The sequence below is a fragment of the Aptenodytes patagonicus genome, chromosome 11 (assembly GCF_965638725.1).
Source record: "Aptenodytes patagonicus chromosome 11, bAptPat1.pri.cur, whole genome shotgun sequence".
Classification (NCBI taxonomy): Eukaryota; Metazoa; Chordata; class Aves; order Sphenisciformes; family Spheniscidae; genus Aptenodytes; species Aptenodytes patagonicus.
Genome location: NC_134959.1, coordinates 12,429,571 through 12,445,295, shown reverse-complemented (window position 1 = coordinate 12,445,295; position 15,725 = coordinate 12,429,571). Strand labels below are relative to the sequence as shown.

Here is a 15,725-nt window from a genome sequence, read left to right as displayed (position 1 = left end):
TACAGTGGTTTGCTCATTCATAAAACATAAACCTTCTAAAGAGATAACTTTGATGGGCTCAAGCTGTGGACAGCCCACATTCCCTCCTAATATGCCTTACCTTTTTTGCAGACCGAATAATGACAGTCTGTCATGTCTCTGTTCCTTACCCTCATCTGGCTTTTAAAATAGAAGTTAAAAAAACACCAGAAAACAAAAGCACAAAAGTAAAGAAAGCATCAGAGGAGCTAAAAGATCGTGGCAGAGTGGATCTTACTATAAATTACCAATTAAAAGAGAGTAAAGTGATAACCGTGTTATCAGGGACTTCCCAGTGTGGTATCCATCTGCTGAGAGTGGCAGACAGAAAAACCAAACATGCCCAGATGTGAAATAATTGACTACAAATTAGTAATCACAACAGACATCCTTAAATAACAAATCATGTGTCTTAATAAATTATTATTGATTGACAAAAAGCATTATCATAAGGAGAGGACTTAGCTAAAGAGGTAACAGCTACCGTACCACTGTAAGATGGGAAGTTTTCTTGAAATTTTCCTCAGAATTTCTTGGGGAAAATCTGGTTTGTTTCTCTGTAGCCCATCATGTGCAAGAAAAAAAAAAATGCCACCACAATCAGTAGCCTCACCAACACAGCCAGCTGTACTTCTGTGTATCATTATGCACAGAAAGTCTTTTGAACTAACATTCTCTGGACTGCAAACCTAAACACATGAAAGACAGGAAATCATTATTAATTTTCCAGAAAAAGAAAATGAAAAAGAGAAACCTGACCATGGCACCTCATGTATCAACATTTACATGCATCATCAGTAAACTGAAGCCTACTTGTACCACACAGAACTCTTGTCATTAGGGCTAGGAAAAAGCAATAAACTGTTAGCTGCTGAGTGCACTGTTATTACAGGGAGAAAGGACACTAGGCTGTGAGACTTCACAAACATGTTTTTCCAGCAGGGAAGAAAGACTGACGAATCTCAGTTTCCATTTCAAACTGTGCTGAGGAGTAAGCTGTCATCTAGACAAAGCCTTCCTTACCTGTGTCAACCCTCTTCTGCTCTATTGCCCCCAACTGTCCTTATCCCAAAGCTGGCACTTCCTTAACACTGACTTTTATATGCAATTCCCATTTAAAGTAAAAAATTTTTATATGCATAAGATTAATCATCTAAGGCAATCAGATTTCCTATTTAAGAAATTATGACCTCTTTTATCAGAAAAAGGAAAAACAAAACTGGAGTTTTTGTCTGAAACACTGTATATTATTAAATACTGTATATTATTAAGTGAATTAAAAGGAAACTGTCTTCAAAATACTGAATTTGTCCCCTATTTACACCAAAAGACTTTGAAGTCAAAGGAAAATTTACTGTGGGCTAAGTCTCAGTCTCCCTTTCATTCTAAAACCTAAACTCAAACATACCAAGAAGGTTTAAAGACATTCTATCTACAAATTTGGACACTACACTGCTGAGACAAACTGAAAAAAAGAGAGGTTAGGAAAAACTGACAAAGAACTATTTCATAATCAAATAAAGTGTAACATAATTGCCATGTCAGTCAGAATCAATGCCCGATCGGAGATGATATAAACCAGCTTTGAGGAAGATCCTATCCATATGTTCTATAATTTACAACTTCCATCAGATTAACAGATTTGTGCTGAAATTTAGTTAGATCTTAAAAAAAAAAAAAAAGCTTATTTCTTTTGCAGAAACTGAATGTTTGAGATGACAAACCGCCAGAAGATCTAAACAGCTTTGATGTTCAAGTCCCAGTAGTCTCACAAAGATATTTTTAATCTGACTGCTTGGAGTAGAAAGCATATACTATCAAAACATTCAGACTGAATAAACATCAGTATGGTGCTCTAAAGCTTCCCCAGACATTCCTTTCTACCACAAATAAGTAACATTCCAAACCTGTAAACACCCATAGTTGTTCCGAATGCACATAGAATGTACCTTTTCTTTTGACTTAATAGCATGAAACCCATTGCAGTTTAACAAAACACATCTGCTGGATAATAGCTGATGATTTCAAGTTAAGCCCAGTTTGATGTGTAACCGTTAACATGGTTGTAATTCATAGAAGAGGTAGTAAGAATTGTAAAAGACAAAACATCACCCAGAAGCTACTTAATTCTTAGGGATGATCCACACAGAATCAATACAGCTAGTAAGGGACTAAGGCCTCAGATAAAATTAAAACAGATGATCCTTGGCTTCCAAGCATGAAAACCTTCAAGGTTTAAAATATACACATCACTAAAATTGGTATCTCCACTCTATATGTCGAATTTAAACAGGACAAATATACTTAAAATATAAGTGACTGCTGTTAACTATTTGGAAGGCATGTCAAACATCACACTTAGTAAATCCTCTGATAAGAAAAAATGAACAACAGGGGATTACAAAGCTAATGCCCATGGATGAAGTAAGGTCAGAGGAGCTTGAGATGACAGAGGATTAGAGAGACAGGATCTTTCCTGCACTTCCCCAAGCATTAATGGAATAATAATGGCTCCTTCTCAAATTAAATGCTAGCTCTATGTTAAAATATTAATGTGTATGACACTCTAAGAAATTTTACCTTCTGTTCACTGGGTAAAACTTAAAATAGTATTACGCTTTTGTGAAGACTAAATAAATTGTGGCCCAATAAATGAAATGGGATAAAATCTGAAATGCTACAGAAAACGTGAGCATAACCATCACTCCTTCCAGGCAAGGTTAACTGAGGAATACAGCTCAGGGCTGGGTGATCAGTGGGATCACTAAAGGAATTTGCTCATCAAGGACCATGTGCCAAAAAACATGCTCATGAAGTTAAACCCTGAAATTTCGGAATTCTGTTTAGCATCTTGTTGCTCAAACTAATGTATGAGTTTTTCTTGGTGTTCCTCTTTGGTTTGGGGTTGTGGGGTTTGTTTGTTTGTTGTTCTTTTGGCCAACGTATTTGTAAAATTACAAAAACCATAAACATTGTTGGGTCATATTTCAATTTCAAATGAGTGGTTTCAGCCGTCTTAAGATTAAATTTTCTGTCCAATGTCCAGGCACAGCAACTTAAGCTCTCAAGGTAGTCACGGTACAGAGAATATTTTATACAAATGCACACATGCTGCTGCTGAAGTTGCATAATTTAACTGCCAAGGAGCAGCAAGGACAGGCTGCTCTGCAGGGTAAGGTCAAATGGGAGTCAAGGGTGACAGCAAGGCAGGCAGGGACCTCCCTGTCACTGAGCAAGAAGAGCAGAACAGCTCCCGTGACATAAACCTGGTCCATCCAACAGTCCAGTGGTCACCAGACAAATATGCAGTATCAGGTGTGCCTCGGGTCAAGCAGGAAGCCAAGTCAGCAAGGCAGTGTCAGGGTCAGCAAGATGCACAGCCAAGTACAGCACACTCCTGGGGGAGCTCAGGAAAGGACCTGAGCTTAAGTGCAGCTCCTGAGACATGGGGCAGAGGCCACAGACAAGGCTTCTGACAACTAACTGTCTGATCCAAGGTTAGCCGGCTGCATTGTGTCAGAGCTGGCCTTGAACATGGACAGCCAAACCCAGGGAGCGGGGAGCTGCAGGGGCCCGTTACTGCACTCCAAGACCTGACAATCATGTTGGACACGTCAGCCCTAATTGGAAAGGTAACATCCTACCAATCTATGAAAACTATTGACCTAAAGATTGATCTGTGATCTCTATTTCTTAAAACTGACTTCTGCCTGTTTTCAAACCTTCCTTCTTAGAAGTCATGTGAGGAACTCACCTGAACTTGAACTACAAAACAAGACAGTATCTCCTCTCTTGTCCAGGACCTGGAATTCTTACTCCTCCACAAGTACAGCAGAACCCACATCATAAAAAAGGCACTTAGCACTACAGGTCCAGATTTTCCTGTTACTGCTTTCCAGTGACTACTGCTTCCAGAAAACATATAAACTATGTTAAAACTAAATCTACAAACTATCGAATGGCCACAAAAAGATACATGGTGAATAAACAGAACTAGTAACATACTATTTCCTCTATAGATTGCAGTTAATTTTACTGTAGCACTAAAATACACAAAATAATTACTTATTATTTCAAAGAATACCAAACAAATTATAGATTTTTTTGCCATCTATATTTAAAAAAAAAAAATCATGAAATTTATAACCAAAATATGTCCAGTCAAAAAGTAACTACAGCATGTAGCTGCACTGGTAATGACAACGGTGATAATAGTGATTTGTCCACACCACTACAATAAATCTTAAAGCTCAACTGCAACTTTGCCAAAAAACCCAACCCTGCATGTCGAAGAGTTGCTCATACTGCAAATGCCCCTCAAAGCTACCCCTACACAGGAAAATGTACACCAGCACCAAGCCTATGGTCACACCATACCGTTCGACTAAGAAATAACTCCACGTAGTGAGGAGTGAATCTGTTACATTGGTAGCTACTTCCCATCCCAAGTGGAGTGAGCTAGGTTAGCTCATACCTTCAACAAGCTGCAACTCGGAGTGGGAAAACCCTCTTCTTCTATGAACATGTGGAAGATTATCTGGATATTGAGATGCTAAAGGTCTGGTTGCATCTGGAACAGTATTTACTTCAATGGAACACCAGCCCTGGACACACTGCCATGTTGATTATCCAGGACAGAATTGAGAGGAAGCAAACAGGAAAGTATTTAAAATTCTATTTTAGCTGAAGAGAAAAAATAAACAAACATGCAGCCTGTTACATATCCTTTGTGCTCCTCTGAATAAAAATTAATTCAGGAACAGGACATCTCCTACACGGTCCCATTTATGAACTAAAGGGTAAGGGCTGTCACATAAACTAGGAAGGAACGCTGCTGAATGTTGCCTTATTACCATCTACCAGTCTTCTTGCTACTATTTTGAGAATACTCAATCAGAAAGAAAAAAAAAAAAACCAAACAAAACCAGTTTTTCTTCCTAGAGCTGTATTAGGACCACTTGTGCCACAATGCTTTTAAGCATTTTTTACTACTTTAGGTAATGAAGTGCACACTACCAATGCATCATAATAAACTACATTGAAAAGATAAAGGACAAAGAGGGTAGACTTTATGCTAAAACATCAAAAATCTTGTCTTATCCTTGACATCGTTGCCTGGGTTGAGGAAGAGACTAATGCCAGAATTAAATATTGGTTAATTTTCAATTTCCAGCTACCAGGCAGCAAAAATTACGGGAGTAGAAAATGAAAAATATATTAAAGGACTTAATACAACTTTATACCACTTGAACTTAAATCAACATCTGATACCGTAAGTTCTAATACTAGAAAACGGTAGCTGCTGGAACGTTTATGGTTATGTACAATGTAAAATAAGCCAGCACAAATGTTAAAAGCAAAGCAAACAAACCGCAGAAAGAACCTGAACTTACACTTTTATTCACAACGAAATTCAGTGTAACCATCTCCACGCTTTAATTCATCCTGAGAGCTCACTTCCATAAATACGGATTTTTTTCCTGGAGCTTTTGCAATCTTCTGTATCTTCCTTATTTCAGGATTAAAACATCTAGTTCTGCTAGACATCTTTCTCCCTCTCCTATCCCATCCTTTTGGTTATCTTTTCTCACATTACTGAAGTTTCAATTGCAAGTAAGGAGAGAGACATAACTTTCTAAATCTGTTTCAAATACCTATGTATTTTAACTCCTATAAAATGAGAATGTAAGCATTCTGCAACTTAAGAGTTTTAAAGGTGTCAAGTCATTATTAACCTTTATCTGATGGAAAAAACTAGTACTAATAAAGGTGTATTTTTCTCCTTTAAACAAAGAAACTTAAAACCACTAGCATCTCAAATACACCATTTGTGCTGTCCACAATTAATTGCTGTCTACCTAGTCTCTGAGAGTCAGAATCTAGTTCTACATATTTCTTAGAGATTATTATCTTACTACTTCATACTACTAGCAGTAATAATCAGGCTAATGGAAAACACTCCAAACTATTTAGTAAAACTACAAGATGGTGAAAAAAAAAATCCCTGAAAGTAAGTTAAAGTTAGTTCGGGTTTTTTTAACTGCATTAGCAAGCATTGCTTCGGAAATTAAGTCTCTGGCATGACAGAGTGACAAGCTTTGTTCCAGGCAATCTCAGACTTCTATATTCAGACTAGGTAAGAGCAAAATTTACAATCACAAAAGTGAGGCTAGCAGTAACCGGGGGCAAGGTTAGCTACCACTTTTCTAAAAACATCTTCTTGATCCTGACAGAGGGAGCTGTGACACCAACTAAGGGCTGAAACTTGAGCTACATGACAGAGTGGGTGAACGTCCCAGAAGCATACTCAGATTGACCCGACAGATTTTGTCACTGCCCCTGAGCAATGACATCCCCTTTGGCATGTAGCCTTGATCAAGATTGAGCAGCGAAGATAGGACACAGAAAGCGTTTGTGTTTTGGAAATTGGCCTATCAACATCTTGGTTAGCAGCCAAAGCTCAAGCTGGAACACAGCACAAAGCCAGTACAAGTGACTGACATCAATATGCTACAGCAATAGGCATGACAAAAACCAAGTGAGAACGAGAGAAGGATCTGAGAGTCGTTCCTCAGGACCAGAGTGAAACGAGTTGGTGATCTAGCCTGCTTCACAGGGGGGAGTATCCATGTCACTGAAACTGTCAGCACTAATTAGAATCCCTGTAGGCATCACCAGGGATTTAACAGGCACCCAGGAATAAACTGCCTCCTGCTCCTGTGGGCTGCCCCTCAGTCAGAAAACAGAAGAGATGAGGGAAAGGAATAGTGTGGGAAGCTTTTCATCTCTCCCGCCTGCGCTGCTCTGTGGCTAACAGAAGTTACTGCTGAGAAGTTAATAGTTTTCATAAGCACTGGAAGTCACGTAATACAAAACCCCTTCTAAACCTTTCCAAGATGAAGCCAACCAACTCATTTCTGCTGATACAATTTTCTCCAGAACACTCACATTCTAGACAATCTTCAGAACATTGTTACAATCACAAGTAACATGAAAATAACAAGAGACATGGTCAATGCACACGGATATCCACCATCCAGTGAATTAAAAATATGCTTAAACTAAGCTGTATTTTCACAGGTGAAAAATATTAACCAAGATGACAACTCAAAATTAAAAAAGAATTTTAAAAAGTAATAGACATAATCAGCCAGAGATAAATGAAATGAGCTATTCTATTTAACTTGAGTAAGATCCTGTGAATGATGACAATTTAAATCACAAACATGCCATTTTAATGGTGCACATTGGACTCCTCAGATTTTTAAAAAAAGAGCAGCCACATAAACACAAAGCCACCAATCTTGCAAAAACTCACATCACGCTTGTGAGTCAGACATGCTTAACTTTAATAACGACTCAAAACTCAATGACTTCAGCGGCATGCTTCAAGTTAAGCATTCACAGGATCAGAGCTATGGGAAGCATTTTAATAGAAACCACTTGCGTGTAAGAAGCGCGGTATGTATAACATGCTTTGTCTCAACACGTATATAACATAAGTAACACTGGTTACACTACACATTTTTCCATGCTGCTCATTAATGACTAAGAATTTTAACAGGTGAAATAGTTAAATTCTAATGAGCACCTTACTGCTCCAAGCATTTTTACATAGCTGTACAGTCCATAGTCACTAAACTGTGTAATGCTTCTTGTCACCTACAGTGTTTTAATATTAATAATTTACAGATTTAAAAGATCAAAACTACATTCCACGACAAAACAGCATATGACACCTGATGCTAAACCATCGCTATGTGCTTGTTGTCACTTGGGGACTTTTTACTCCTTAAAAGACAAGCCATCCTCCAACTTACTGACAGGACAAGACCACTACACCGTATAAGACACAACTTCTTTTGCAGCTGCAACCGCGGGGGGCCCTGTCCGCGCGCAGCCCCTGTCCTCACGCCCGCACCTACCTCGGCGCTCCTGGACGCGGACGACGAGCTCCCAGGAGGCCGCCGCCTCCCTGTCCAGGGCCGCGGCCAGCGTCACCTCGCCGCTCTCCCGCTCCACGCGCACCGGCGACTCCTCGACGGGCGGCGACACCAGCTCGAACCAGGCGGAGGCGAAGCGCGCCGGAGCCAGCGTCGCCAGGCGGCTACCCGGGCGGGCGTCCTCGGGCAGGGAGAGCGCCAGGGGCGCGGCGGGCGGCAGCAGGGCCCGGCGCCGGCGGGCGGCGGCGCGGGGCGGCGGCAGCCGCGTGGCCTGCGGCAGCACTTCCAGCTCCAGGGGGTCGCTGAGCAGCGCCGGCCGCCCGCGGTCCCGCGCGTAGAGGCGCAGCAGGATGGGCGCGCGCAGGTGGAGCAGGGAGCGCACCAGCACCACGCGCCCGCTGCGCGGCACCACGAAGAAGTGGGCGCTGCGCGGGAGGGCGAAGTAGCGCAGCTCCGCGTTGGCGCCCGCGTCCGCGTCCTCGGCGCGCGCCTGCCACACCTGGGACTTGAGCGCCAGCGTCTCCTCCACGCGGAGCTGCGTGACGCCGGGGCGCGGCCCCCCCACGAAGCGCGGCGCGTTGTCGTTGTCGTCCAGCACGCGGACGGTGAGGGCGGCCAGCTCGGCGGCCGTGGCGCCGCGGGGCAGGCAGCGCTTGCAGCACAAGCCCAGGCGGAAGGAGTAGAGCGCCCGCGCCTCGCGGTCCAGCGGGCGGCTGGTGCGCAGCCAGACGCGGGCGGTGCGGGCGTGCAGCGACACCTGGAAGTGCGAGTGGCCCTCGCCCAGCAGCTGCAGGTGCCAGCGGCGCCCCTGCACCTTGGCGCACCAGGGCTCGGGCCCCAGCCGCGTCAGGGGGATGCTCAGCCCGCGCACACGCGTGCCCGCCGGGCGGTTCTCCGCGACGTGGCCGACGAACGAGGGCCTCCTCCGCGGGGCGGCGCGGGTGGCGGCCAGAGCCCACCAGAGCAGCAGGCAGCCGGCGACGCGCCGGGCTCCGCGGGGGCCCATGACGGCTGCGAGCGGCGGCGGCTGCCGGGCGGGCTGCGCGGCGCTGCCCGCCGCTCCCCTCGGCGACCGGGCGGGCGGGGAGGGGCCGGGGCCGCGGGGACCGCCGCCCGCGCCTGCGGGGCTCGGCCGGCCAATCGCGGCGCCCGCCCGCGCCGCTCCCCGCGCCCGCGGGGCAGGGCCGGGGCCGGGGCCGGAGGCAGCGCCGCCACGCCGGGAGCTGCGCTGGGGCGGGGGCAGTTGCCGCCTCCACCCTGCCTTCTGCGGGCAGCGGTGCGCGCGTCCCAAGTTCGTACCCAATAAACCGTCCCTACTGGGTTAACTACCCGTTAGCCCAAATCATCCTTCTTACGTAATCATCTCACCGCTTGCTTTACCTCCTCAAGCCCCCTGCCCTCCCCAGGAGCCAAGTTCGTCATCCACTTATCCCGGGCATCAGCGCACGGGTGACGTCCTGCAGTCTGTCCCATGCGTCAAACAGAGTCCCAGCACTCAGGTGTCTGCTGAAAATATCTTCTTGTTGATTTCTAGATAGCTACGTATTACAAAATCCCAGTTTTGCCCTCAGCTTGTACTTGAGCAATGTCACTGGCCTAAAGTTACATCTTTAGTGACAAGTAATCAGCTCCCTAATACATCCAGATTTGCAAAGGTAAAACAAATTTTTTAGAAGAAATGTAGCTTAACTAGAGAATGTTTCTGGTAATAAAGAGAAAGAAATAGAATCCAACACTGAATCCAACCGTGTTGGATTTTTGGCACAAGTGAGTAAAACTAAAAAACCGATAAAACTAAATTTCCCCATTAAAGTTAACTGACTACATAAATCAGGTATGTTGCAGAGAAAGTTATGATATTAAACAGTTTCTCTTCAAAACAGAATTGTGCTTTCAAGAATAAAGTCAAACACAAGAATAAAGTAAAACAGGCATTAGCTATATTTATGTAGTATGTAAATCACTTATTTAATCTTAAGAATCATTCCGAGACTAGAGAAAAGCAAAAAAAAAAAAGATACTATGTATTAGTCGCATCACTCAAATTTTATGAGACTGTGAATAATGGTTACTTTTCTTATAAAACTGAGCATTTTCCTTATAATTCCCAACCAAGACTGTGAAAAACTTTATAAACACAATATTGTACCTTCCCGATACCATTTTAGAGAAACTGGTTGCCTTTATGGGGAAATGGGAGTCCAGGATCAAGTAGGAAGACTACGGGAGACTCAGAATGAAAAATCCAAGTGCTCTACTATCACCACAAGAGTGACCTTCCCCATTTCATCCTGCATGGAATTAAGGACGTACAAATCATCAGCTTCATACATTAACATATTATCTCCGTTTATGCCTCATGCCGTGTCCTCTTTCAATCAAGCAGCACGCTATTGGCAGCTGTAGAGTAGCTGTACTCCCCTTCCTCCCCTTTCACACCAACAGTCAGTAGCAATTTCAGACTGTCAAATTTCTTTGGGGTCCAGGGTAGGATTGCTCTTCTGTTCACCCACAGAATGGAATAGGTACAAGAACTTCCAAAAGTAAAACATCTATCCCTAACATGCATTGAAGCACAGAAGAGGGGAAAAAAGGCTGAGGAAATGCCATCCGAGGTAGAACAGTGCTACCGATAAAGCTCTGGTGGCCCATCAGAAAGGCGGAACCATTTACCTGAAACGAAAGAAATTCATCTGGAGTACTACATAGGCATTGTTTCTCCCATGCCTCAAATATGCCCGAGATTCCAACATTTTCAATTCTACTTTGGCATAAACCCCATAGTGTAGGAAGTTGCTATATCTGAATCCCAAGGCAGGCATGGATGTCTTGATTAGGATGAAATAATAAATGGGTCAATCTTTCATCCATTTCTCTAACAGAATTAAATCTTCATTATAATTAGCAATAATAATAATGAATATACCTTCTTTAAAAAAATTGAAAATACTACATTCGTATTGATGTAGAAAGTTAAGATAATGCAGGTTCTTAGGAGAAGTTTTCCTCACAGAGTTACAATGGCCTTGAAATCTCTGTATAAAAGCACCCTCTGATATGGGGTGTTATCTTCAGTGCTTTTGTGGTGGCATTTTTTTTTTTGGTCTTAAAAAAAGAAAAAAATTGAGGTCTATGGATTGTGTACAGAGCAAAGGGCAATACAGATCGGGATGGGAAGAACCCATAACTTGGTCACAAAGATTTATATGGCTCCAAAATAAAAGGAACTTTTCCAACAATTCCCTAACTAGTAGGATACAATGAAGAATCCACAACTAGTATTTGATCAAACCACTTTGTGGGATCATGTTAGTGAGTTCCGTTTTCTATGTCCACTAGGATTTCTCTCTGTGAAAACCTGAGAAAAAGTACCAGGAACAGAACTACATTTTGAAAGGTCTTTCATTTCTGCATCAAAAATTCAACAGACATTTTAATTAATTTAGACACAAATGTGGTTCTAACTGACTTTAAAGATGAGCCTCATCCATGGTTTCAGATGCAGAATTCAACCTATATTATTTTAATCGGTATGTAGACAGAAAACTCAGAGAATGCACAAGGGTTTTTTAGGAAAATAGAAACTTTATACAGTCGTTTGTTAAAAAATAAAAGGTTGTTGATTTTTATAGTTCACTGCCCTATGGTAATCATAGACAAATACTTGAGACTCTCATCCAATTACTAACTCTGCAAATTAATGGGAATCTAAGTGGGCGCCCTGGATGCTTGTACAGTCAGAATCTTTCTGACTTCAGCCCATCTCCAGAAGTCCTGGCCGTATGGGCACTGACTTTACAATACAAGCTCTTCAGCTCTTCTGAAGATAAATAAACTTCACAAGTTTATTGAGATCTAGAGACTATAATAAACTTTACACATCGTTTGCTTCCTTTTGCTGACTGTTCAACAGCGCTCTCTGAGGTTACATCAGTGTTCTCTGAATGTTCCAGACGATTCTCCCATTTATAGCAACACCCTCTATTTCCGCTAGCTCTAATTTTGGATTTGACAGTTAAGAAGCATCAGTTCTCACACTAAAGCAAGAATTCTTTTCTTGCTCCTGCCTTGAATTACCTGTGTGCATCTTTTAATCCAGTAAGCAGAAGTTTCCCTCTTTTTTCTCTGTAAAAGCCAGGACTTACAACTCTAAAGGTACACCTACACACCTCAGCACAAGTCTCCCGACTAGGCTCACAGGCTGTACGGATTGCTAGCTTGCAAGCCTGGAGTGCAAGGTAAGCATGGTTTCCAGAGATCTCACAAGACCGAAGACCTCTAGTGGTCACACACAGCGTCAAGCACAACTGACCTGCTGGGTACTGAGGTTCACCTGTGCCATCAGGTGATGGCAAGGCCAAGACAAAATCATGATCTCTCTCAAAAATGATTAATTCATGTCTGAAAATTACTGAATTATAGTCTTTTTAACTTACTGATTTATAATATTAACGTAAATTTTTGAAGAAACATCATGCCAAGTATGTGATGCAGGATTTGTGTTTTACAAATTAGATTTCCTTTAAAACATGAACAGGAAACATTCTGAGGAAAATCTTGCCTTAACCTTATGGAATTGCACTGTAAATATTGAGGCAGGAGAGCAGAATGATGCTAATCATTCCTCCCATTTTACATACACCTTGTAGCTGAAGGGCAGGATGGCTTAGGGAAAAGTGGCACACTTTGCTTTTGATCAAAAGGCAAATATGCCTGAAGCAGCAAGTGCTCTTGACTGCCGCATACTCAATAGCTGGCTTTCAAAGGGAAGAAAGGGGCTGGAAGTCCCCTAGGATCTTTTACTAGAAATAACTATGAATATATATCCATAACAGAATTAATATACCCCTCTGGAGCAAGCTGATGTACATGTTATCTGGTACACCTGACAGACATTACTCTCAAGCACTAGTTTAAACTTTCAGGAAGGGTTCTGCCTTGCTGCATATCTAGACAAAGGAAGCTCTTTCTACGCTATTTACTTCCCAGTCATGATTCTGCAAGTCTCTTGGCACACAGCTCTGCAGGATCTAGCCCAAAGTGACAAGATAGTCCCTGTGCTATTTTAGATGGTTTGTACATTGTCACTTTTTATAACAACATTTGTAGCTCCATTTTCTCAAATGCAAGTGTAAGTGATAAACCTTTCCTGTATAATTTTGCAAACTAAACCTAAATTATTCAGAAGTACAGCTGCTGTTGCCTAATCCTTGCTAGCTCTTTATGCAGCTTTCTCACTATACTTCACAATTTTTTCTTGGAAGCTAGCAGTCGAATGAGTGCAAGAAACACCTTCTGTCATGCTAAGAGCAGAATCCTTTCTCCAGAACTGAAAAACTGATTACATTTTCAACATCTTTCAGTATTTTACAACAATTACTTTCCAGTTTATTTCAACCAGCTGGAAGACCCTTTCTGCTGTTAAGCATAGTGTGCTATATACAAGTCCAAGAAGGTAAGAATAAATGCTTTAATTACAATAATCTGTGTAAATGGACATACTTTTACGCAGTCAGAAACACCTCCTACATAACTTATAATCAAATTAAATGAGCTATACATACATAAAAAAAGTGAAATCTGAGGTGTGTTGAAATCAGACAATACAGTAACAATAAATTCTCACTGAATAGCACTCTAACGGTATATTCTGTTTTCCCTGGCTGGTGCCTTACTACTTAACAAATTAATTACATTATTAATATTCTCAGTAAACAGCTTGAAAATCTTTATAGAAAAGCTCTTCTTAAAAATCCTAAGTTTTCACATGATGAAGTTTTTTTATTAATCAGAATTTTGACTTACGTGACTGACACAGAGTCATTTCACTTTTTTTTAAATAATGACTTTTGTAAATTACTTCATACTACTCTCTAAACATCCATTTTTCTCAAAACTATGCTTCATCCCTATAACTGCCTTAATACAATGTCTATGTGGAAGCAGATAGCTGGTTTTGCATTCAATACATAAAACACAATGAATGCATATGTCTGACACTAAATCTTAGTAAACCTTGCTTAGAGTATTTTTCAATTACTTGTATACATGCAGTGAACAGAAAGAATCAATTCATTCTTGCTTGTATTTCCTATTTACAAGCATAATTCTCCAAAACTTCAATATCTTTTGTTTTGGTCATCACATTTCTCTGTGTTTCAGAATCCCAAACTCTTTTCACCTCAGCAGAACTAATCAGAAGAACACAATTTACATTGTCAGAATTTGCAGATTTGGCAAAGAAAACATGTCTGATTCAATTCTGCCCAGGTTCCAGCAGAAGCCAGGCAGGTTTCTGGTGAGCTTCTCAGCATCCTGCCTATAGGTCTGTTTGAGAAACCTGGTCTTCCAGATTCTGCAGTTCTGGGAAGCACATCATATGGACTGCAGCCCTATGGCTTGGGATATTAAGGCCTCCAGGGTCTGGAGCACACAACTGCTACAAAATCAGGGAGCCCACATCTGCCAAGGTCAGTAGCTCTGAAAGCCACAGATGGACTGACCTAGATCCAATGCAACACTCTTTCATAGAGATTTTCTAGATTTGGGAGGGGTTATCTCCTAAGTGGTACAAACCAAATTTTTAAATACCACACATCAGCACATTTAACAAAAAAGTACTTACAACAGGTTTGTATAGAGTATCCTTTGAAGATAACATTTTTTTAAATAACTATGAACAGTGTGACAGTACCAAACACTGGTGTCTGTGCTCATCTGAGGTGTCTTATACTATACACCAGACTTAGCATGTGTGTCACTCAGATCGACAATTATTGTAAGAAATATTTGGGTTTAGTGAGTAATAAAGAATACTATACTACTTACAAAGGCAGAAACTACCTTTAAAGTTTTAAAGTAATTAGCTCATCTTCACCTTTGGAAATTAAAGAAGCTCTTCAGTGATACAAACCTAAACTAGTATTTTAATTTGGCTGACTTCCACTTCAAGCTCTTACATGCTAAAAATACTCAAGCATATTATCACTGGCAATTTAGAAACCAAAGCTTATGGCTGCAATCAGGGCATATGGAAAAATTATACAAGGGAATACACAGAAAATTTTCTTGCTTCTACAGCCCAAGGAATCAGTAAGGAATGATGCCTCCATGAAGGATTCATCACCTTCCTTCACGTTATACGAAGGTGTGGTGAGACAAGCCAAAGGCAGTCAGTCTACCTCTTATTTAATGCTATTGTAAATAATTCTAGGTAAAAGACTGCTCAGGCAGCAGATCGCCTGCTTTCCTTATAATACAGTTTTAATATTCAATTTTGTCCTGCTTCCGCAACCCTTTCTTAGAAGGGCTGCTGACTCACATGTGTGTGGAATATATAAAATGCTGCAGGGGTCAGCTCAGATTTTCTCACCATACCTTGACCTAAGCAACAGTAAATGACAAAAGTAAAAAAGGAGCAAGCGCTATTTTTTATCCCAGTCTCACCTTTCCTTTCCCAGCTCTAGTCTTTTGATTACCTTCCTCTGTAGCATTCTGTGCAATCTGGCCTCCATTTACGCTTCTGTCTCTCTTTTCATCTCTATTTATGAAACAGCAGCCTAAAGGGGTAACAGACAGTGAGTTAAAGTAGGTTAACTTAAACGTTTTTAACATGCATCTTCTACTCCACGCACTCTTAATTAAATAATTAAAACCAATATTGTTCCATACCATTCAAAGTAGATTCTCTTCCATAAGCTAGAGCAAAATTTAATAGTTGGAATGCAAGAAATACTTCTGAAAAAAGAAAAAAAACAAGACGAA

The 15,725-nt window shown here is 41.6% G+C and overlaps 1 protein-coding gene across 2 annotated transcripts in view; it reads right to left on the bottom strand.

Moving 5' to 3' along the window:
• The window catches only part of LOC143165608 (neural-cadherin-like), an 84,128-nt gene that overhangs the window by 61,359 nt on the left and 7,044 nt on the right, over positions 1-15,725 (bottom strand). For both annotated transcript variants that reach the window (XM_076349162.1, XM_076349161.1), the window contains exon 2: positions 15,408-15,520. The gene's annotated coding sequence lies outside the window, so the exon portion shown is untranslated. The remainder of the gene's footprint in view (positions 1-15,407; positions 15,521-15,725) is intronic.